This window comes from Anabrus simplex, chromosome 7 (genome assembly GCF_040414725.1).
Source record: "Anabrus simplex isolate iqAnaSimp1 chromosome 7, ASM4041472v1, whole genome shotgun sequence".
Lineage (NCBI taxonomy): Eukaryota > Metazoa > Arthropoda > Insecta > Orthoptera > Tettigoniidae > Anabrus > Anabrus simplex.
This window is the reverse complement of record NC_090271.1, coordinates 238948269-238969612: the sequence shown is the minus strand read 5'-3', so window position 1 is coordinate 238969612 and position 21344 is coordinate 238948269. Positions and strand designations below refer to the sequence as shown.

General features: G+C 47.8%; 35 non-coding genes across 35 annotated transcripts; all 35 read left to right on the top strand.

The window, feature by feature from the left end:
• Positions 1-270: 270 nt before the first annotated feature.
• Positions 271-343, top strand: TRNAK-CUU (transfer RNA lysine (anticodon CUU)). The gene has a single exon. It is a non-coding gene; the product is annotated as a tRNA-Lys (tRNA).
• Positions 344-415: 72 nt separating this feature from the next.
• Positions 416-488, top strand: TRNAK-CUU (transfer RNA lysine (anticodon CUU)). The gene has a single exon. It is a non-coding gene; the product is annotated as a tRNA-Lys (tRNA).
• A 1833-nt stretch (positions 489-2321) lies between these two features.
• TRNAK-CUU (transfer RNA lysine (anticodon CUU)) lies at positions 2322-2394 on the top strand. The gene has a single exon. It is a non-coding gene; the product is annotated as a tRNA-Lys (tRNA).
• A 651-nt stretch (positions 2395-3045) lies between these two features.
• On the top strand, positions 3046-3118 carry TRNAK-CUU (transfer RNA lysine (anticodon CUU)). Its single transcript has one exon. It is a non-coding gene; the product is annotated as a tRNA-Lys (tRNA).
• Positions 3119-3190: 72 nt separating this feature from the next.
• TRNAK-CUU (transfer RNA lysine (anticodon CUU)) lies at positions 3191-3263 on the top strand. Its single transcript has one exon. It is a non-coding gene; the product is annotated as a tRNA-Lys (tRNA).
• Positions 3264-3624: 361 nt separating this feature from the next.
• TRNAK-CUU (transfer RNA lysine (anticodon CUU)) lies at positions 3625-3697 on the top strand. Its single transcript has one exon. It is a non-coding gene; the product is annotated as a tRNA-Lys (tRNA).
• Positions 3698-5117: 1420 nt separating this feature from the next.
• On the top strand, positions 5118-5190 carry TRNAK-CUU (transfer RNA lysine (anticodon CUU)). Its single transcript has one exon. It is a non-coding gene; the product is annotated as a tRNA-Lys (tRNA).
• Positions 5191-5696: 506 nt separating this feature from the next.
• On the top strand, positions 5697-5769 carry TRNAK-CUU (transfer RNA lysine (anticodon CUU)). The gene has a single exon. It is a non-coding gene; the product is annotated as a tRNA-Lys (tRNA).
• A 72-nt stretch (positions 5770-5841) lies between these two features.
• On the top strand, positions 5842-5914 carry TRNAK-CUU (transfer RNA lysine (anticodon CUU)). The gene has a single exon. It is a non-coding gene; the product is annotated as a tRNA-Lys (tRNA).
• Positions 5915-6709: 795 nt separating this feature from the next.
• Positions 6710-6782, top strand: TRNAK-CUU (transfer RNA lysine (anticodon CUU)). The gene has a single exon. It is a non-coding gene; the product is annotated as a tRNA-Lys (tRNA).
• Positions 6783-6854: 72 nt separating this feature from the next.
• TRNAK-CUU (transfer RNA lysine (anticodon CUU)) lies at positions 6855-6927 on the top strand. The gene has a single exon. It is a non-coding gene; the product is annotated as a tRNA-Lys (tRNA).
• A 1642-nt stretch (positions 6928-8569) lies between these two features.
• On the top strand, positions 8570-8642 carry TRNAK-CUU (transfer RNA lysine (anticodon CUU)). The gene has a single exon. It is a non-coding gene; the product is annotated as a tRNA-Lys (tRNA).
• A 72-nt stretch (positions 8643-8714) lies between these two features.
• On the top strand, positions 8715-8787 carry TRNAK-CUU (transfer RNA lysine (anticodon CUU)). The gene has a single exon. It is a non-coding gene; the product is annotated as a tRNA-Lys (tRNA).
• A 361-nt stretch (positions 8788-9148) lies between these two features.
• Positions 9149-9221, top strand: TRNAK-CUU (transfer RNA lysine (anticodon CUU)). Its single transcript has one exon. It is a non-coding gene; the product is annotated as a tRNA-Lys (tRNA).
• A 72-nt stretch (positions 9222-9293) lies between these two features.
• On the top strand, positions 9294-9366 carry TRNAK-CUU (transfer RNA lysine (anticodon CUU)). The gene has a single exon. It is a non-coding gene; the product is annotated as a tRNA-Lys (tRNA).
• A 385-nt stretch (positions 9367-9751) lies between these two features.
• On the top strand, positions 9752-9824 carry TRNAK-CUU (transfer RNA lysine (anticodon CUU)). The gene has a single exon. It is a non-coding gene; the product is annotated as a tRNA-Lys (tRNA).
• A 505-nt stretch (positions 9825-10329) lies between these two features.
• TRNAK-CUU (transfer RNA lysine (anticodon CUU)) lies at positions 10330-10402 on the top strand. Its single transcript has one exon. It is a non-coding gene; the product is annotated as a tRNA-Lys (tRNA).
• Positions 10403-10474: 72 nt separating this feature from the next.
• On the top strand, positions 10475-10547 carry TRNAK-CUU (transfer RNA lysine (anticodon CUU)). The gene has a single exon. It is a non-coding gene; the product is annotated as a tRNA-Lys (tRNA).
• A 506-nt stretch (positions 10548-11053) lies between these two features.
• On the top strand, positions 11054-11126 carry TRNAK-CUU (transfer RNA lysine (anticodon CUU)). The gene has a single exon. It is a non-coding gene; the product is annotated as a tRNA-Lys (tRNA).
• A 72-nt stretch (positions 11127-11198) lies between these two features.
• On the top strand, positions 11199-11271 carry TRNAK-CUU (transfer RNA lysine (anticodon CUU)). The gene has a single exon. It is a non-coding gene; the product is annotated as a tRNA-Lys (tRNA).
• Positions 11272-11632: 361 nt separating this feature from the next.
• On the top strand, positions 11633-11705 carry TRNAK-CUU (transfer RNA lysine (anticodon CUU)). Its single transcript has one exon. It is a non-coding gene; the product is annotated as a tRNA-Lys (tRNA).
• A 360-nt stretch (positions 11706-12065) lies between these two features.
• TRNAK-CUU (transfer RNA lysine (anticodon CUU)) lies at positions 12066-12138 on the top strand. Its single transcript has one exon. It is a non-coding gene; the product is annotated as a tRNA-Lys (tRNA).
• A 506-nt stretch (positions 12139-12644) lies between these two features.
• Positions 12645-12717, top strand: TRNAK-CUU (transfer RNA lysine (anticodon CUU)). Its single transcript has one exon. It is a non-coding gene; the product is annotated as a tRNA-Lys (tRNA).
• Positions 12718-12789: 72 nt separating this feature from the next.
• On the top strand, positions 12790-12862 carry TRNAK-CUU (transfer RNA lysine (anticodon CUU)). The gene has a single exon. It is a non-coding gene; the product is annotated as a tRNA-Lys (tRNA).
• A 1833-nt stretch (positions 12863-14695) lies between these two features.
• TRNAK-CUU (transfer RNA lysine (anticodon CUU)) lies at positions 14696-14768 on the top strand. The gene has a single exon. It is a non-coding gene; the product is annotated as a tRNA-Lys (tRNA).
• Positions 14769-15419: 651 nt separating this feature from the next.
• TRNAK-CUU (transfer RNA lysine (anticodon CUU)) lies at positions 15420-15492 on the top strand. The gene has a single exon. It is a non-coding gene; the product is annotated as a tRNA-Lys (tRNA).
• Positions 15493-15564: 72 nt separating this feature from the next.
• TRNAK-CUU (transfer RNA lysine (anticodon CUU)) lies at positions 15565-15637 on the top strand. The gene has a single exon. It is a non-coding gene; the product is annotated as a tRNA-Lys (tRNA).
• Positions 15638-15998: 361 nt separating this feature from the next.
• On the top strand, positions 15999-16071 carry TRNAK-CUU (transfer RNA lysine (anticodon CUU)). The gene has a single exon. It is a non-coding gene; the product is annotated as a tRNA-Lys (tRNA).
• A 1420-nt stretch (positions 16072-17491) lies between these two features.
• On the top strand, positions 17492-17564 carry TRNAK-CUU (transfer RNA lysine (anticodon CUU)). Its single transcript has one exon. It is a non-coding gene; the product is annotated as a tRNA-Lys (tRNA).
• A 506-nt stretch (positions 17565-18070) lies between these two features.
• TRNAK-CUU (transfer RNA lysine (anticodon CUU)) lies at positions 18071-18143 on the top strand. The gene has a single exon. It is a non-coding gene; the product is annotated as a tRNA-Lys (tRNA).
• A 72-nt stretch (positions 18144-18215) lies between these two features.
• On the top strand, positions 18216-18288 carry TRNAK-CUU (transfer RNA lysine (anticodon CUU)). Its single transcript has one exon. It is a non-coding gene; the product is annotated as a tRNA-Lys (tRNA).
• A 795-nt stretch (positions 18289-19083) lies between these two features.
• Positions 19084-19156, top strand: TRNAK-CUU (transfer RNA lysine (anticodon CUU)). The gene has a single exon. It is a non-coding gene; the product is annotated as a tRNA-Lys (tRNA).
• Positions 19157-19807: 651 nt separating this feature from the next.
• TRNAK-CUU (transfer RNA lysine (anticodon CUU)) lies at positions 19808-19880 on the top strand. The gene has a single exon. It is a non-coding gene; the product is annotated as a tRNA-Lys (tRNA).
• Positions 19881-20359: 479 nt separating this feature from the next.
• TRNAK-CUU (transfer RNA lysine (anticodon CUU)) lies at positions 20360-20432 on the top strand. Its single transcript has one exon. It is a non-coding gene; the product is annotated as a tRNA-Lys (tRNA).
• Positions 20433-21207: 775 nt separating this feature from the next.
• Positions 21208-21280, top strand: TRNAK-CUU (transfer RNA lysine (anticodon CUU)). Its single transcript has one exon. It is a non-coding gene; the product is annotated as a tRNA-Lys (tRNA).
• The last annotated feature ends 64 nt before the right edge of the window (positions 21281-21344 follow it).

Genomic DNA, 21344 nt, shown 5'->3' with positions numbered 1-21344 from the left:
AAGGGCATGTGGCTCTTAATCTCCGGGTCGCGGGGTCGACACCCACGCTGGCCAATTTTGTCGCTGTCATCTAACACATGATCGCCTTACATGTTCTTAATAAGTAAACAGGACCTATCTTACACAGCCCGGCTAGCCCAGTCGGTAGAGCACGAGACTCATAATCTCAGGGACGTGAGTTCGACCACACGCTGTTCGACTTTTTTGCTCTCATCGAATATATGATCGCATTACATGTTCTAAATAATTAATCAATTCTGATATTGCACAGCCCGGCTAGCTCTGTCGGTAGAGCATGAGACTCTTAATCTCAGGGTCGTGGGTTCGAGCCCCACGCTGGGCGAGTATTTTGCTCTCATCGAACACATGATCGTCTTACTTGTTCTTAATAAGTATTCTATACTGACCTTGCACAGCCCGGTTAGCTCAGTCGGTAGAGCATGAGACTCTTAATCTCAGGGTCGTGGGTTCGAGCCCCACGCTGGGCGAGTTTTTCGCACACAACTGATAGATGATCGTCTTACATGTTCATAATAAGTAATCAAGACCTTCATTCCACCTCCCGGCTAGCTCAGTCGGTAGGGCATGAGGCTCTTACTCTCAGGGTCGTGGGTTCGACAACCACGCCAGCCAATTTTGTCGCTGTCATCTAAGACATGATCGTCTTACATGTTCTTAATAAGTAAACAAGACCTATGTTACACATCCCGGCTAGGCCAGTCGGTAGAGCACGGTCCTCATAATCTCATGAACGTGAGTTCGACCACACGCTGGACGAGTTTTTCGCTCTCATCGAATACATGATCGTCTTACATGTTCTTAATTAGTAATCAATTCTCACATTACACAGCCCGGCAAGCTCAGTCGGTACACCAATAGACTCTTAACCTCAGGGTCGTAGGTTCGAGCCCCTCGCAGGGCGAGAATTTTGCTCACATCGAACACATAATCGTTTTACATGTTCTTAATAAGTAGTCAATTCTGACCGTGCAGAGCCCGGTTAGCTCAGTCGGTAGAGCATGAGACTCTTAACCTCGGGGTCGTGGGTTCGAGCCCAACGATGGGCGAGTTTTTGGCACACAGGTAATAGATGATCGCCTTACATGTTCATATAAATTAATCAAGACCTACAACATACCGCCGGGCTAGCTCAGTCGGTAGGGCATCAGGCTGATAATGTCCTTAATAAGTAATCAATTCTGACCGTGCAGAGCCCGGATAGCTCAGTCGGTTGAGCATGAAACTCTCAACCCCCTACATGATCGGCTTATATGTTCTTAAAAAGTAATCAAAACCGACATTGTACCGCCCGGCTAGCTCAGTCGGTTCAGCATGAGACTCTTAATCTCAGGGTCGTGGGTTCAAGACTCACGCTGGGCGAAAATTTTGCCCTCATCGAATACTTGATCGTCTAACATGTTCTTAATCAGTAATCAATTCTGACCTTGCCCAGCCCTGCTAGCTCAGTCGGTAGAGCACGAGACTCTATACTCAAGGTCGTGGGTTCGTGCCCCACGCACTTCAGTTTTCTCGCCGTCATCTAACACATGATCTTCTTACATGTTTTTAATAAGTAAACAAGACCTATCTTACACAGCCAATCTAGCCCAGTCGGTAGAGCACGAGACTCATGATCTCAGGGACATGAGTTCGACCACACTCGTCGAATACATGATCGTCGTACATGTTCTTAATAAGTAACCAATTCTGACATTGCGCAGCCCGGGTAGCTCAGTCGGTAGAGCATGAGACTCTTAATCTCAGGGTCGTTGGTTCAAGCCAACGCTGGGCGAGAATGTTGCTCTCATCGAACACATAATCGTCTTACATGTTCTTAATAAGTAATCAATTCTGACCGTGCAGAGCCCGGCTAGCTCAGTCGGTAGAGCATGAGACTCTTAACCTTGGGGTCGTGGGTTCGTGCCCCACGATGGGCGATTTTTCGCACACAGGTAATAGATGATCGCCTTACATGTTCATATTAATTAATCGAGACCTACAACCCACCGCCGGGCTTGCTCAGTCGGTAGGGCATCAGGCTGTTAATGTCCTTAATAAGTAATCAATTCTGACATTGCACAGCCCGGCTAGCTCAGTCGGTAGAGCATGAAACACTGAACCCTCTACATGGTCGGCATACATGATCTTAATAAGTAATCAAAACTGAAATTGCACCGCCCGGCTAGCTCAGTCGGTTGACCATGATACTCTTAATCTCAGGATCGTGGGTTCGAGACTCACGCTGGGCGAAAATTTTGCTCTCATCGAATACATGATCGTCTAACATGTTCTTAATCAGTAATCAATTCTGACCTTGCACAGCCCGGCTAGCTCAGTCGGTAGAGCATGAGACTCTTAATCTCAGGGTCGTGGGTTCGAGCCACACGCTGGGCGAGAATTTTGCTCTCATCGAACACAAGGTCGTCTTACATGTTTTTAATATGTAATCTATTCTGACCTTGCACAGCCCGGCTAGCTCAGTCGGTAGAGCATGAGTCTCTTAACCTCAGGGTCGTGGGTTCGAGCCGCACGCTGGGCGAGTTTTTCGCACACAGCTAAAAGATGATTGTTTTACATGTTCATAATAAGTAATCAAGACCTACATCCCACCGCCCGGCTAATTCAGTCGGTAGGGCATGTGACCCTTAATCCCAGGCTCGAAGGTTGGAGCCTCACGCTGGGCGAGTTTTTCGCAGGAAGCTAATAGATGATCGTCTTTCATGTTCATAATAAGTAATCAAGACCTACATTCCACCGCCCGGTTACCTCAGTCGGTACGGCATGAGGCTCTTAATCTCAGGGTCGTGGGTTCGACACCCACGCTGGGCGGCTTTCTCGCCGTCATCTAACACATGATCTTCTTACATGTTTTTAATAAGTAAACAAGACCTATGTTACACAACCCGGCTAGCCCAGTCGGTAGAGCACGAGACTCATAATCTCAGGGACGTGAGTTCCACCACACGCTGTTCGACTTTTTTGCTCTCATCGAATATATGATCGCATTACATGTTCTAAATAATTAATCAATTCTGATATTGCACAGCCCGGCTAGCTCAGTCGGTAGAGCATGAGACTCTTAATCTCAGGGTCGTGGGTTCGAGCCCCACGCTGGGCGAGAATTTTGCTCTCATCGAACACATGATCGTCTTACATGTTCTTAATAAGAATTCTATACTGGCCTTGCACAGCCCGGCTAGCTCAGTCGGGAGAGCATGAGACTCTTAATCTCAGGGTCGTGGGTTCGAGCCCCACGCTGGGCGAGTTTTTCGCACACAGCTAATAGATGATCGCCTTACTAGTTCATAATAAGTATTCAAGACCGACATTCCGTCGCCTGGCTAGCTCAGTCGGAAGGACATATGGCTCTTAATCTCAGGGTCGTGGGGTCGACACCCACGCTGGCCAATTTTGTCGCTGTCATCTAACACATGATCGCCTTACATGTTCTTAATAAGTAAACAAGACCTATGTTACACAGCCCGGCTAGCCCAGTCGGTAGAGCACGAGACTATTAATCTGAGGGACGTGAGTTCGACCACACGCTGTTCGACTTATTTGCTCTCATCGAATATATGATCGCATTACATGTTCTAAATAATTAATCAATTCTGATATTGCACAGCCCGGCTAGCTCAGTCGGTAGAGCATGAGACTCTTAATCTCAGGGTCGTGGGTTCGAGCCCCACGCTGGGCGAGTTTTTCGCACACAACTGATAGATGATCGTCTTGCATGTTCATAATAAGTAATCAAGACCTTCATTCCACCTCACGGCTAGCTCAGTCGGTAGGGCATGAGGCTCTTACTCTCAGGGTCGTGGGTTCGACAACCACGCCAGCCAATTTTGTCGCTGTCATCTAAGACATGATCGTCTTACATGTTCTTAATAAGTAAACAAGACCTATGTTACACATCCCGGCTAGGCCAGTCGGTAGAGCACGAACCTCATAATCTCATGAACGTGAGTTCGACCACACGCTGGACGAGTTTTTCGCTCTCATCGAATACATGATCGTCTTACATGTTCTTAATAAGTAATCAATTCTCGCATTGCACAGCCCGGCAAGCTCAGTCGGTACACCAATAGACTCTTAACCTCAGGGTCGTAGGTTCGAGCCCCTCGCAGGGCGAGAATTTTGCTCACATCGAACACATAATCGTTTTACATGTTCTTAATAAGTAGTCAATTCTGACCGTGCAGAGCCCGGTTAGCTCAGTCGGTAGAGCATGAGACTCTTAACCTCGGGGTTGTGGGTTCGAGCCCAACGATGGGCGAGTTTTTGGCACGCAGGTAATAGATGATCGCCTTACATGTTCATATTAATTAATCAAGACCTACAACCCACCGCCGGGCTAGCTCAGTCGGTAGGGCATCAGGCTGTTAATGTCCTTAATAAGTAATCAATTCTGACCGTGCAGAGCCCGGATAGCTCAGTCGGTTGAGCATTAAACTCTCAACCCCCTACATGATCGTCTTACATGTTCTTAATAAGTAACCAATTCTGACATTGCGCAGCCCGGGTAGCTCAGTCGGTAGAGCATGAGACTCTTAATCTCAGGGTCGTGGGTTCAAGCCAACGCTGGGCGAGAATGTTGCTCTCATCGAACACATAATCGTCTTACATGTTCTTAATAAGTAATCAATTCTGACCGTGCAGAGCCCGGCTAGCTCAGTCGGTAGAGCATGAGACTCTTAACCTTGGGGTCGTGGGTTCGTGCCCCACGATGGGCGATTTTTCGCACACAGGTAATAGATGATCGCCTTACATGTTCATATTAATTAATCGAGACCTACAACCCACCGCCGGGCTTGCTCAGTCGGTAGGGCATCAGGCTGTTAATGTCCTTAATAAGTAATCAATTCTGACATTGCACAGCCCGGCTAGCTCAGTCGGTAGAGCATGAAACACTTAACCCTCTACATCGTCGGCATACATGATCTTAATAAGTAATCAAAACTGAAGTTGCACCGCCCGGCTAGCTCAGTCGGTTGACCATGATACTCTTAATCTGAGGATCGTGGGTTCGAGACTCACGCTGGGCGAAAATTTTGCTCTCATCGAATACATGATCGTCTAACATGTTCTTAATCAGTAATCAATTCTGACCTTGCACAGCCCGGCTAGCTCAGTCGGTAGAGCGTGAGACTCTTAATCTCAGGGTCGTGGGTTCGAGCCGCACGCTGGGCGAGTTTTTCGCACACAGCTAAAAGATGATTGTTTTACATGTTCATAATAAGTAATCAAGACCTACATCCCACCGCCCGGCTAATTCAGTCGGTAGGGCATGTGACCCTTAATCCCAGGCCCGAAGGTTGGAGCCTCACGCTGGGCGAGTTTTTCGCAGGAAGCTAATAGATGATCGTCTTACATGTTCATAATAAGTAATCAAGACCCACATTCCACCGCCCGGTTACCTCAGTCGGTACGGCATGAGGCTCTTAATCTCAGGGTCGTGGGTTCGACACCCACGCTGGGCGGTTTTCTCGCCGTCATCTAACACATGATCTTCTTACATGATTTTAATAAGTAAACAAGACCTATGTTACACAGCCCGGCTAGCCCAGTCGGTAGAGCACGAGACTCATAATCTCAGGGACGTGAGTTCCACCACACGCTGTTCGACTTATTTGCTCTCATCGAATATATGATCGCATTACATGTTCTAAATAATTAATCAATTCTGATATTGCACCGCCCGGCTAGCTCAGTCAGTAGAGCATGAGACTCTTAATCTCAGGGTCGTGGGTTCGAGCCCCACGCTGGGCGAGAATTTTGCTCTCATCGAACACATGATCGTCTTACATGTTCTTAATAAGTATTCTATACCGGCCTTGCACAGCCCGCCTAGCTCAGTCGGTAGAGCATGAGACTCTTAATCTCAGGGTCGTGGGTTCGAGCCCCACGCTGGGCGAGATTTTCGCACACAACTAGTAGATGATCGTCTTACATGTTCATAATAAGTAATCAAGACCTTCATTCCAGCTCTCGGCTAGCTCAGTCGGTAGGGCATGAGGCTCTTACTCTCAGGGTCGTGGGTTCGACAACCACGCCGGCCAATTTTGTCGCTGTCATCTAAGACATGATCGTCTTACATGTTCTTAATAAGTAAACAAGACCTATGTTACACAGCTCGGCTAGCCCAGTCGGTAGAGCACGAGACTCCTAATCTCAGGGACGTGAGTTCGACCACACGCTGTTCGAGTTTTTTGCTCTCATCGAATATATGGTCGCATTACATGTTCTAAATAATTAATCAATTCTGATATTGCACAGCCCGGCTAGCTCAGTCGGTAGAGCATGAGACGCTTAATCTAAGGGTCGTGGGTTCGAGCCCTACGCTGGGCGAGTTTTTCGCACACAGCTAATAGATGATCGCCTTACTAGTTCATAATAAGTAATCAAGACCTTCATTCCAGCTCTCGGCTAGCTCAGTCGGTAGGGCATGAGGCTCTTACTCTCAGGGTCGTGGGTTCGACAACCACGCCGGCCAATTTTGTCGCTGTCATCTAAGACATGATCGTCTTACATGTTCTTAATAAGTAAACAAGACCTATGTTACACAGCTCGGCTTGCGCAGTCGGTAGAGCACGAGACTCCTAACCTCAGGGACGTGAGTTCGACCACACGCTGTTCTATTTTTTCGCTCTCATCGAATACATGATCGTCTTACATGTTCTTAATAAGTAACCAATTCTGACGTTGCAGAGCCCGCGTAGCTCAGTCGGTAGAGCATGAGACTCTTAATCTCAAGGTCGTGGGTTCGAGCCCCACGCTGGGCGAGAATTCTGCTCTCATCGAACACATGATCGTCTTACATGTTCTTAATAAGTAATCAATTCTTACCTTGCACAGCCCGGCTAGCTCAGTCGGTAGAGCATGAGACTCTTAATCTCAGGGTCGTGGGTTCGAGCCCCACGCTGGGCGAGTTTTTCGCACACAGCTAATAGATGATCGCCTTACTAGTTCATAATAAGTAATCAAGACCGACATTCCATCGCCCGGCTAGCTCAGTCGGAAGGGCATGTGGCTCTTAATCTCAGGGTCGCGGGGTCGACACCCACGCTGGCCAATTTTGTCGCTGTCATCTAACACATGATCGCCTTACATGTTCTTAATAAGTAAACAGGACCTATGTTACACAGCCCGGCTAGCCCAGTCGGTAGAGCACGAGACTCATAATCTCAGGGACGTGAGTTCGACCACACGCTGTTCGAGTTTTTTGCTCTCATCGAATATATGATCGCATTACATGTTCTAAATAATTAATCAATTCTGATATTGCACAGCCCGGCTAGCTCAGTCGGCAGAGCATGAGACTCTTAATCTAAGGGTTGTGGGTTCGAGCCCCACGCTGGGCGAGAATATTGCTCTCATCGAACACATGATCGTCTTACATGTTCTTAATAAGTATTCTATACTGACCTTGCACAGCCCGGCTAGCTCAGTCGGTAGAGCACGAGACTCTTAATCTCAGGGTCGTGGGTTTGTGCCCCACGCAGGGCGGTTTTCTCGCCGTCATCTAACACATGATCTTCTTACATGTTTTTAATAAGTAAACAAGACCTATCTTACACAGCCAATCTAGCCCAGTCGGTAGAGCACGAGACTCATGATCTCAGGGACATGAGTTCGACCACACTCGTCGAATACATGATCGTCTTACATGTTCTTAATAAGTAACCAATTCTGAAATTGCGCAGCCCGGGTAGCTCAGTCGGTAGAGCATGAGACTCTTAATCTCAGGATCGTGGGTTCAAGCCAACGCTGGGCGAGAATGTTGCTGTCATCGAACACATAATCGTCTTACATGTTCTTAAAAAGTAATCAATTCTGACCGTGCAGAGCCCGGCTAGCTCAGTCGGTAGAGCATGAGACTCTTAATCGTGGGGTCGTGGGTTCGAGCCCCACGATGGGCGATTTTTCGCACACAGCTAATAGATGATCGCCTTACATGTTCATATTAATTAATCAAGACCTACAACCCACAGCCCGGCTAGCTCAGTCGGTAGAGCATGAGTCTCTTAACCTCAGGGTCGTGTGTTCGAGCCCCACGCTGGGCGAGTTTTTCGCACACAGCTAACAGATGATCGTTTTACATGTTCATAATACGTAATCAAGACCTACATTCCACCGCCCGGCTAATTCAGTCGGTAGAGCATGAGTCTCTTAACCTCAGGCTCGAAGGTTGGAGCCTCACGCTGGGCGAGTTTTTCGCAGGAAGCTAATAGATGATCGTCTTACATGTTCATAATAAGTAATCAAGACCTACAATCCACCGCCCGGTTACCTCAGTCGGTACGGCATGAGGCTCTTAATCTCAGGGTCGTGGGTTCGACACCCACGCTGGCCTATTTTGTCGCTGTCATCTAACACATGATCGCCTTACATGTTCTTAATAAGTAAACAAGACCTATGTTACACAGCTCGCCTTGCCCAGTCGGTAGAGCACGCGACTCATAATCTCAGGGACGTGAGTTCGACCACACGCTGTTCTATTTTTTCGCTCTCATCGAATACATGATCGTCTTACATGTTCTTAATAAGTAACCAATTCTGACGTTGCAGAGCCCGGGTAGCTCAGTCGGTAGAGCATGAGACTCTTAATCTGAAGGTCGTGGGTTCGATCCCCACGCTGGGCGAGAATTCTGCTGTCATCGAACACATGATCGTCTTACATGTTCTTAATAAGTAATCAATTCTCACCTTGCACAGCCCGGCTAGCTCAGTCGGTAGAGCATGAGACTCTTAATCTCAGGGTCGTGGGTTCGAGCCCCACGCTGGGCGAGTTTTACGCACACAGCTAATAGATGATCGCCTTACTAGTTCATAATAAGTAATCAAGACCGACATTCCATCGCCCGGCTAGCTCAGTCGGAAGGGCATGTGGCTCTTAATCTCAGGGTCGCGGGGTCGACACCCACGCTGGCTAATTTTGTCGCTGTCATCTAACACATGATCGCCTTACATGTTCTTAATTAGTAAACAAGACCTATGTTACACAGCCCGGCTAGCCCAGTCGGTAGAGCACGACACTCATAATCTCAGGGACGAGAGTTCGACCACACGCTGTTCGAGTTTTTTGCTCTCATCTAATATATAATCGCATTACATGTTCTAAATAATTAATCAATTCTGATATTGCACAGCCCGGCTAGCTCAGTCGGTAGAGCATGAGACTCTTAATCTCAGGGTCGTGGGTTCGAGCCCCACGCTGGGCGAGAATATTGCTCTCATCGAACACATGATCGTCTTACATGTTCTTAATAAGTATTCTATACTGACCTTGCACAGCCCGGCTAGCTCAGTCGGTAGAGCATGAGACTCTTAATCTCAGGGTCGTGGGTTCGAGCCCCACGCTGGGCGGGTTTTTCGAACACAACTAACAGATTATCGCCTTACATGTTCATATAAATTAATCAAGACGTACAACCCACCGCCGGGCTAGCTCAGTCGGTAGGGCATCAGGCTGTTAATGTCCTTAATAAGTAATCAATTCTGACATTGCACAGCCCGGCTAGCTCAGTCGGTAGAGCATGAAACTCTTAACCCTCTACATGGTCGGCTTACATGATCTTAATAAGTAATCAAAACTGAAATTGCACCGCCCGGCTAGCTCAGTCGGTTGAGCATGATACTCTTAATCTCAAGATCGTGGGTTCGAGACTCACGCTGGACGAAAATTTTGCTCTCATCGAATACATGATCGTCTAACATGTTCTTAACCAGTAATCAATTCTGACCTTGCACAGCCCGGCAAGCTCAGTCGGTAGAGCATGAGACTCTTAATCTCAGGGTCGTGGGTTCGAGCCCCACGCTGGGCGAGTTTTTCGCACACAACTAATAGATGATCGTCTTACATGTTCATAATAAGTAATCAAGACCTTCATTCCACCTCCCGGCTAGCTCAGTCGGTAGGGCATGAGGCTCTTACTCTCAGGGTCGTGGGTTCGACAACCACGCCAGACAATTTTGTCGCTGTCATCTAAGACATGATCGTCTTACATGTTCTTAATAAGTAAACAAGACCTATGTTACACAGCCCGGCTAGGCCAGTCGGTAGAGCACGAACCTCATAATCTCATGGACGTGAGTTCGACCACACGCTGGACGATTTTTTCGCTCTCATCGAATACATGATCGTCTTACATGTTCCTAATAAGTAATCAATTCTCACATTGCACAGCCCGGCAAGCTCAGTCGGTACAGCATGAGACTCTTAACCTCAGGGTCGTGGGTTCGAGCCCATCGCATGGCGAGAATTTTGCTCACATCGAACACATAATCGTTTACATGTTCTTAATAAGTAGTCAATTCTGCCCGTGCAGAGCCCGGTTAGCTCAGTCGGTAGAGCATGAGACTCTTAATCTCAGGGTCGTGGGTTCGAGACCCACGCTGGGCGAGAATTTTGCTCTCATCGAACACAAGGTCGTCTTACATGTTTTTAATAGGTAATCTATTCTGACCTTGCAGAGCCCGGCTAGCTCAGTCGGTAGAGCATGAGTCTCTTAACCTCAGGGTCGTGGGTTCGAGCCCCACGCTGGGCGAGTTTTTCGCACACAGCTAACAGATGATCGTTTTACATGTTCATAATACGTAGTCAAGACCTACATTCCACCGCCCGGCTAATTCAGTCGGTAGGGCATGTGACCCTTAATCCCAGGCCCGAAGGTTGGAGCCTCACGCTGGGCGAGTTTTTCGCAGGAAGCTAATAGATGATCGTCTTACATGTTCATAATAAGTAATCAAGACCCACATTCCACCGCCCGGTTACCTCAGTCGGTACGGCATGAGGCTCTTAATCTCAGGGTTGTGGGTTCGACACCCACGCTGGGCGGTTTTCTCGCCGTCATCTAACACATGATCTTCTTACATGTTTTTAATAAGTAAACAAGACCTATGTTACACAGCCCGGCTAGCCCAGTCGGTAGAGCACGAGACTCATAATCTCAGGGACGTGAGTTCCATCACACGCTGTTCGACTTATTTGCTCTCATCGAATATATGATCGCATTACATGTTCTAAATAATTAATCAATTCTGATATTGCACAGCCCGGCTAGCTCAGTCGGTAGAGCATGAGACTCTTAATCTCAGGGTCGTGGGTTCGAGCCCCACGCTCGGCGAGAATTTTGCTCTCATCGAACCCATGATCGTCTTACATGTTCTTAATAAGTATTCTATACTGGCCTTGCACAGCCCGGCTAGCTCAGTCGGTAGAGCATGAGACTCTTAATCTCAGGGTCGTGGGTTCGAGCCCCACGCTGGGCGAGTTCTTCGCACACAGCTAATAGATGATCGCCTTACTAGTTCATAATAAGTAATCAAGACCGACATTCCATCGCCTGGCTAGCTCAGTCGGAAGGACATGTGGCTCTTAATCTCAGGGTCGTGGGGTCGACACCCACGCTGGCCAATTTTGTCGCTGTCATCTAACACATGATCGCCTTACATGTTCTTAATAAGTAAACAAGACCTATGTTACACAGCCCGGCTAGCCCAGTCGGTAGAGCACGAGACTCATAATCTCAGGGACGTGAGTTCGACCACACGCTGTTCGACTTTTTTGCTCTCATCGGATATATGATCGCATTACATGTTCTAAATAATTAATCAATTCTGATATTGCACCGTCCGGCTAGCTCAGTCGGTAGAGCATGAGACTCTTAATCTCAGGGTCGTGGGTTCGAGCCCCACGCTGGGCGAGATTTTCGCACACAACTAGTAGATGATCGTCTTACATGTTCATAATAAGTAATCAAGACCTTCATTCCAGCTCTCGGCTAGCTCAGTCGGTAGGGCATGAGGCTCTTACTCTCAGGGTCGTGGGTTCGACAACCACGCCGGCCAATTTTGTCGCTGTCATCTAAGACATGATCGTCTTACATGTTCTTTTAAGTAAACAAGACCTATGTTACACAGCTCGGCTAGCCCAGTCGGTAGAGCACGCGACTCATAACCTCAGGGACGTGAGTTCGACCACACGCTGTTCTATTTTTTCGCTCTCATCGAATACATGATCGTCTTACATGTTCTTAATAAGTAACCAATTCTGACGTTGCAGAGCCCGGGTAGCTCAGTCGGTAGAGCATGAGACTCTTAATCTCAAGGTCGTGGGTTCGAGCCCCACGCTGGGCGAGAATTCTGCTCTCATCGAACACATGATCGTCTTACATGTTCTTAATAAGTAATCAATTCTTACCTTGCACAGCCCGGCTAACTCAGTCGGTAGAGCATGAGACTCTTAATCTCAGGGTCGTGGGTTCGAGCCCTACGCTGGGCGAGTTTTTCGCACACAGCTAATAGATGATCGCCTTACTAGTTCATAATAAGTAATCAAGACCGACATTCCATCGCCCGTCTAGCTCAGTCGGAAGGGCATGTGGCTCTTAATCTCCGGGTCGCGGGGTCGACACCCACGCTGGCCAATTTTGTCGCTGTCATCTAACACATGATCGCCTTACATGTTCTTAATAAGTAAACAGGACCTATCTTACACAGCCCGGCTAGCCCAGTCGGTAGAGCACGAGACTCATAATCTCAGGGACGTGAGTTCGACCACACGCTGTTCGACTTTTTTGCTCTCATCGAATATATGATCGCATTACATGTTCTAAATAATTAATCAATTCTGATATTGCACAGCCCGGCTAGCTCTGTCGGTAGAGCATGAGACTCTTAATCTCAGGGTCGTGGGTTCGAGCCCCACGCTGGGCGAGTATTTTGCTCTCATCGAACACATGATCGTCTTACTTGTTCTTAATAAGTATTCTATACTGACCTTGCACAGCCCGGTTAGCTCAGTCGGTAGAGCATGAGACTCTTAATCTCAGGGTCGTGGGTTCGAGCCCCACGCTGGGCGAGTTTTTCGCACACAACTGATAGATGATCGTCTTACATGTTCATAATAAGTAATCAAGACCTTCATTCCACCTCCCGGCTAGCTCAGTCGGTAGGGCATGAGGCTCTTACTCTCAGGGTCGTGGGTTCGACAACCACGCCAGCCAATTTTGTCGCTGTCATCTAAGACATGATCGTCTTACATGTTCTTAATAAGTAAACAAGACCTATGTTACACATCCCGGCTAGGCCAGTCGGTAGAGCACGGTCCTCATAATCTCATGAACGTGAGTTCGACCACACGCTGGACGAGTTTTTCGCTCTCATCGAATACATGATCGTCTTACATGTTCTTAATTAGTAATCAATTCTCACATTACACAGCCCGGCAAGCTCAGTCGGTACACCAATAGACTCTTAACCTCAGGGTCGTAGGTTCGAGCCCCTCGCAGGGCGAGAATTTTGCTCACATCGAACACATAATCGTTTTACATGTTCTTAATAAGTAGTCAATTCTGACCGTGCAGAGCCCGGTTAGCTCAGTCGGTAGAGCATGAGACTCTTAACCTCGGGGTCGTGGGTTCGAGCCCAACGATGGGCGAGTTTTTGGCACACAGGTAATAGATGATCGCCTTACATGTTCATATAAATTAATCAAGACCTACAACATACCGCCGGGCTAGCTCAGTCGGTAGGGCATCAGGCTGATAATGTCCTTAATAAGTAATCAATTCTGACCGTGCAGAGCCCGGATAGCTCAGTCGGTTGAGCATGAAACTCTCAACCCCCTACATGATCGGCTTATATGTTCTTAAAAAGTAATCAAAACCGACATTGTACCGCCCGGCTAGCTCAGTCGGTTCAGCATGAGACTCTTAATCTCAGGGTCGTGGGTTCAAGACTCACGCTGGGCGAAAATTTTGCCCTCATCGAATACTTGATCGTCTAACATGTTCTTAATCAGTAATCAATTCTGACCTTGCCCAGCCCTGCTAGCTCAGTCGGTAGAGCACGAGACTCTATACTCAAGGTCGTGGGTTCGTGCCCCACGCACTTCAGTTTTCTCGCCGTCATCTAACACATGATCTTCTTACATGTTTTTAATAAGTAAACAAGACCTATCTTACACAGCCAATCTAGCCCAGTCGGTAGAGCACGAGACTCATGATCTCAGGGACATGAGTTCGACCACACTCGTCGAATACATGATCGTCGTACATGTTCTTAATAAGTAACCAATTCTGACATTGCGCAGCCCGGGTAGCTCAGTCGGTAGAGCATGAGACTCTTAATCTCAGGGTCGTTGGTTCAAGCCAACGCTGGGCGAGAATGTTGCTCTCATCGAACACATAATCGTCTTACATGTTCTTAATAAGTAATCAATTCTGACCGTGCAGAGCCCGGCTAGCTCAGTCGGTAGAGCATGAGACTCTTAACCTTGGGGTCGTGGGTTCGTGCCCCACGATGGGCGATTTTTCGCACACAGGTAATAGATGATCGCCTTACATGTTCATATTAATTAATCGAGACCTACAACCCACCGCCGGGCTTGCTCAGTCGGTAGGGCATCAGGCTGTTAATGTCCTTAATAAGTAATCAATTCTGACATTGCACAGCCCGGCTAGCTCAGTCGGTAGAGCATGAAACACTTAACCCTCTACATGGTCGGCATACATGATCTTAATAAGTAATCAAAACTGAAATTGCACCGCCCGGCTAGCTCAGTCGGTTGACCATGATACTCTTAATCTCAGGATCGTGGGTTCGAGACTCACGCTGGGCGAAAATTTTGCTCTCATCGAATACATGATCGTCTAACATGTTCTTAATCAGTAATCAATTCTGACCTTGCACAGCCCGGCTAGCTCAGTCGGTAGAGCATGAGACTCTTAATCTCAGGGTCGTGGGTTCGAGCCACACGCTGGGCGAGAATTTTGCTCTCATCGAACACAAGGTCGTCTTACATGTTTTTAATATGTAATCTATTCTGACCTTGCACAGCCCGGCTAGCTCAGTCGGTAGAGCATGAGTCTCTTAACCTCAGGGTCGTGGGTTCGAGCCGCACGCTGGGCGAGTTTTTCGCACACAGCTAAAAGATGATTGTTTTACATGTTCATAATAAGTAATCAAGACCTACATCCCACCGCCCGGCTAATTCAGTCGGTAGGGCATGTGACCCTTAATCCCAGGCTCGAAGGTTGGAGCCTCACGCTGGGCGAGTTTTTCGCAGGAAGCTAATAGATGATCGTCTTTCATGTTCATAATAAGTAATCAAGACCTACATTCCACCGCCCGGTTACCTCAGTCGGTACGGCATGAGGCTCTTAATCTCAGGGTCATGGGTTCGACACCCACGCTGGGCGGCTTTCTCGCCGTCATCTAACACATGATCTTCTTACATGTTTTTAATAAGTAAACAAGACCTATGTTACACAGCCCGGCTAGCCCAGTCGGTAGAGCACGAGACTCATAATCTCAGGGACGTGAGTTCCACCACACGCTGTTCGACTTTTTTGCTCTCATCGAATATATGATCGCATTACATGTTCTAAATAATTAATCAATTCTGATATTGCACAGCCCGGCTAGCTCAGTCGGTAGAGCATGAGACTCTTAATCTCAGGGTCGTGGGTTCGAGCCCCACGCTGGGCGAGAATTTTGCTCTCATCGAACACATGATCGTCTTACATGTTCTTAATAAGAATTCTATACTGGCCTTGCACAGCCCGGCTAGCTCAGTCGGGAGAGCATGAGACTCTTAATCTCAGGGTCGTGGGTTCGAGCCCCACGCTGGGCGAGTTTTTCGCACACAGCTAATAGATGATCGCCTTACTAGTTCATAATAAGTATTCAAGACCGACATTCCGTCGCCTGGCTAGCTCAGTCGGAAGGACATATGGCTCTTAATCTCAGGGTCGTGGGGTCGACACCCACGCTGGCCAATTTTGTCGCTGTCATCTAACACATGATCGCCTTACATGTTCTTAATAAGTAAACAAGACCTATGTTACACAGCCCGGCTAGCCCAGTCGGTAGAGCACGAGACTATTAATCTGAGGGACGTGAGTTCGACCACACGCTGTTCGACTTATTTGCTCTCATCGAATATATGATCGCATTACATGTTCTAAATAATTAATCAATTCTGATATTGCACAGCCCGGCTAGCTCAGTCGGTAGAGCATGAGACTCTTAATCTCAGGGTCGTGGGTTCGAGCCCCACGCTGGGCGAGTTTTTCGCACACAACTGATAGATGATCGTCTTGCATGTTCATAATAAGTAATCAAGACCTTCATTCCACCTCACGGCTAGCTCAGTCGGTAGGGCATGAGGCTCTTACTCTCAGGGTCGTGGGTTCGACAACCACGCCAGCCAATTTTGTCGCTGTCATCTAAGACATGATCGTCTTACATGTTCTTAATAAGTAAACAAGACCTATGTTACACATCCCGGCTAGGCCAGTCGGTAGAGCACGAACCTCATAATCTCATGAACGTGAGTTCGACCACACGCTGGACGAGTTTTTCGCTCTCATCGAATACATGATCGTCTTACATGTTCTTAATAAGTAATCAATTCTCGCATTGCACAGCCCGGCAAGCTCAGTCGGTACACCAATAGACTCTTAACCTCAGGGTCGTAGGTTCGAGCCCCTCGCAGGGCGAGAATTTTGCTCACATCGAACACATAATCGTTTTACATGTTCTTAATAAGTAGTCAATTCTGACCGTGCAGAGCCCGGTTAGCTCAGTCGGTAGAGCATGAGACTCTTAACCTCGGGGTTGTGGGTTCGAGCCCAACGATGGGCGAGTTTTTGGCACGCAGGTAATAGATGATCGCCTTACATGTTCATATTAATTAATCAAGACCTACAACCCACCGCCGGGCTAGCTCAGTCGGTAGGGCATCAGGCTGTTAATGTCCTTAATAAGTAATCAATTCTGACCGTGCAGAGCCCGGATAGCTCAGTCGGTTGAGCATTAAACTCTCAACCCCCTACATGATCGTCTTACATGTTCTTAATAAGTAACCAATTCTGACATTGCGCAGCCCGGGTAGCTCAGTCGGTAGAGCATGAGACTCTTAATCTCAGGGTCGTGGGTTCAAGCCAACGCTGGGCGAGAATGTTGCTCTCATCGAACACATAATCGTCTTACATGTTCTTAATAAGTAATCAATTCTGACCGTGCAGAGCCCGGCTAGCTCAGTCGGTAGAGCATGAGACTCTTAACCTTGGGGTCGTGGGTTCGTGCCCCACGATGTGCGATTTTTCGCACACAGGTAATAGATGATCGCCTTACATGTTCATATTAATTAATCGAGACCTACAACCCACCGCCGGGCTTGCTCAGTCGGTAGGGCATCAGGCTGTTAATGTCCTTAATAAGTAATCAATTCTGACATTGCACAGCCCGGCTAGCTCAGTCGGTAGAGCATGAAACACTTAACCCTCTACATCGTCGGCATACATGATCTTAATAAGTAATCAAAACTGAAGTTGCACCGCCCGGCTAGCTCAGTCGGTTGACCATGATACTCTTAATCTGAGGATCGTGGGTTCGAGACTCACGCTGGGCGAAAATTTTGCTCTCATCGAATACATGATCGTCTAACATGTTCTTAATCAGTAATCAATTCTGACCTTGCACAGCCCGGCTAGCTCAGTCGGTAGAGCGTTAGACTCTTAATCTCAGGGTCGTGGGTTCGAGCCACACGCTGGGCGAGTTTTTCGCACACAGCTAAAAGATGATTGTTTTACATGTTCATAATAAGTAATCAAGACCTACATCCCACCGCCCGGCTAATTCAGTCGGTAGGGCATGTGACCCTTAATCCCAGGCCCGAAGGTTGGAGCCTCACGCTGGGCGAGTTTTTCGCAGGAAGCTAATAGATGATCGTCTTACATGTTCATAATAAGTAATCAAGACCCACATTCCACCGCCCGGTTACCTCAGTCGGTACGGCATGAGGCTCTTAATCTCAGGGTCGTGGGTTCGACACCCACGCTGGGCGGTTTTCTCGCCGTCATCTAACACATGATCTTCTTACATGATTTTAATAAGTAAACAAGACCTATGTTACACAGCCCGGCTAGCCCAGTCGGTAGAGCACGAGACTCATAATCTCAGGGACGTGAGTTCCACCACACGCTGTTCGACTTATTTGCTCTCATCGAATATATGATCGCATTACATGTTCTAAATAATTAATCAATTCTGATATTGCACCGCCCGGCTAGCTCAGTCAGTAGAGCATGAGACTCTTAATCTCAGGGTCGTGGGTTCGAGCCCCACGCTGGGCGAGAATTTTGCTCTCATCGAACACATGATCGTCTTACATGTTCTTAATAAGTATTCTATACCGGCCTTGCACAGCCCGCCTAGCTCAGTCGGTAGAGCATGAGACTCTTAATCTCAGGGTCGTGGGTTCGAGCCCCACGCTGGGCGAGATTTTCGCACACAACTAGTAGATGATCGTCTTACATGTTCATAATAAGTAATCAAGACCTTTATTCCAGCTCTCGGCTAGCTCAGTCGGTAGGGCATGAGGCTCTTACTCTCAGGGTCGTGGGTTCGACAACCACGCCGGCCAATTTTGTCGCTGTCATCTAAGACATGATCGTCTTACATGTTCTTAATAAGTAAACAAGACCTATGTTACACAGCTCGGCTAGCCCAGTCGGTAGAGCACGAGACTCCTAATCTCAGGGACGTGAGTTCGACCACACGCTGTTCGAGTTTTTTGCTCTCATCGAATATATGGTCGCATTACATGTTCTAAATAATTAATCAATTCTGATATTGCACAGCCCGGCTAGCTCAGTCGGTAGAGCATGAGACGCTTAATCTAAGGGTCGTGGGTTCGAGCCCTACGCTGGGCGAGTTTTTCGCACACAGCTAATAGATGATCGCCTTACTAGTTCATAATAAGTAATCAAGACCTTCATTCCAGCTCTCGGCTAGCTCAGTCGGTAGGGCATGAGGCTCTTACTCTCAGGGTCGTGGGTTCGACAACCACGCCGGCCAATTTTGTCGCTGTCATCTAAGACATGATCGTCTTACATGTTCTTAATAAGTAAACAAGACCTATGTTACACAGCTCGGCTTGCCCAGTCGGTAGAGCACGAGACTCCTAACCTCAGGGACGTGAGTTCGACCACACGCTGTTCTATTTTTTCGCTCTCATCGAATACATGATCGTCTTACATGTTCTTAATAAGTAACCAATTCTGACGTTGCAGAGCCCGGGTAGCTCAGTCGGTAGAGCATGAGACTCTTAATCTCAAGGTCGTGGGTTCGAGCCCCACGCTGGGCGAGAATTCTGCTCTCATCGAACACATGATCGTCTTACATGTTCTTAATAAGTAATCAATTCTTACCTTGCACAGCCCGGCTAACTCAGTCGGTAGAGCATGAGACTCTTAATCTCAGGGTCGTGGGTTCGAGCCCTACGCTGGGCGAGTTTTTCGCACACAGCTAATAGATGATCGCCTTACTAGTTCATAATAAGTAATCAAGACCGACATTCCATCGCCCGGCTAGCTCAGTCGGAAGGGCATGTGGCTCTTAATCTCCGGGTCGCGGGGTCGACACCCACGCTGGCCAATTTTGTCGCTGTCATCTAACACATGATCGCCTTACATGTTCTCAATAAGTAAACAGGACCTATCTTACACAGCCCGGCTAGCCCAGTCGGTAGAGCACGAGACTCCTAATCTCAGGGACGTGAGTTCGACCACACGCTGTTCGAGTTTTTTGCTCTCATCGAATATATGGTCGCATTACATGTTCTAAATAATTAATCAATTCTGATATTGCACAGCCCGGCTAGCTCAGTCGGTAGAGCATGAGACGCTTAATCTAAGGGTCGTGGGTTCGAGCCCCACGCTGGGCGAGGTTATTGCTCTCATCGAACACATGATCGTCTTACATGTTCTTAATAAGTATTCTATACTGACCTTGCACAGCCCGGCTAGCTCAGTCGGTAGAGCATGAGACTCTTAAACTCAGGGTCGTGGGTTCGAGCCCCACGCTGGGCGAGTTTTTCGCACACAACTAATAGATGATCGCCTTACATGTTCATATTAATTAATCAAGACCTACAACCCACCGCAGGGCTAGCTCAGTCGGTAGGGCATCAGGCTGTTAATGTCCTTAATAAGTAATCAATTCTGACCGTGCAGAGCCCGGCTAGCTCAGTCGGTAGAGCATGAAACTCTTAACCCTCTACATGGTCGGCTTACATGATCTTAAAAAGTAATCAAAACTGAAATTGCACCGCCAGGCTAGCTGAGTCGCTTGAGCATGAGACTCTTAATCTCAGGATCGTGGGTTCGAGACTCACGCTGGGCGAAAATTTTGCTCTCATCGAATACATGATCGTCTAACATGATCTTAATAAGTAATCAATTCTGACATTGCACCGCCCGGCTAGCTCAGTCTGTAGAGCATGAAAATCCTTACCTCTAAATGATCGGCCCTCATGTCCTTAATCAGTAATCAATTCTGACCTTGCACAGCCCTGCTAGCTCAGTCGGTAGAGCACGAGACTCTTAATCTCATGGTCGTGGGTTCGTGCCCCACGCAGGGCGGTTTTCTCGCCGTCATCTAACACATGATCTTCTTACATGTTTTTAATAAGTAAACAAGACCTATCTTACACAGCCAATCTAGCCCAGTCGGTAGAGCACGAGACTCATGATCTCAGGGACATGAGTTCGACCACACTCGTCGAATACATGATCGTCTTACATGTTCTTAATAAGTAACCAATTCTGACATTGCGCAGCCCGGGTAGCTCAGTCGGTAGAGCATGAGACTCTTAGTCTCAGGGTCGTGTGTTCGAGCCCCACGCTGGGCGAGTTTTACGCACACAGCTAACAGATGATCGCTTTACATGTTCATAATACGTAATCAAGACCTACATTCCACCGCCCGGCTAATTCAGTCGGTAGGGCATGAGACCCTTAATCTCAGGATCGTGGGTTCGAGCCCCACGCTGGGCGAGTTTTTCGCACACAACTAATAGATGATCGCCTTACTAGTTCATAATAAGTAATCAAGACCTTCATCCAACCTCCCGGCTAGCTCAGTCGGTAGGACATGAGGCTCTTACTCTCAGGGTCGTGGGTTCGACAACCACGCCAGCCAATTTTGTCGCTGTCATCTAAGACATGATCGTCTTACATGTTCTTAATAAGTAAACAAGACCTATGTTACACAGCCCGGCTAGCCCAGTCGGTAGAGCACGAGACTCATAATCTCAGGGACGTGAGTTCGACCACACGCTGTTCGACGTTTTTGCTCTCATCGAATATATGATCGCATTACATGTTCTAAATAATTAATCAATTCTGATATTGCACAGCCCGGCTAGCTCAGTCGGTAGAGCATGAGACTCTTAATCTCAGGGTCGTGGGTTCGAGCCCCACGCTGGGCGAGTATTTTGCTCTCATCGAACACATGATCGTCTTACATGTTCTTAATAAGTATTCTATACTGAC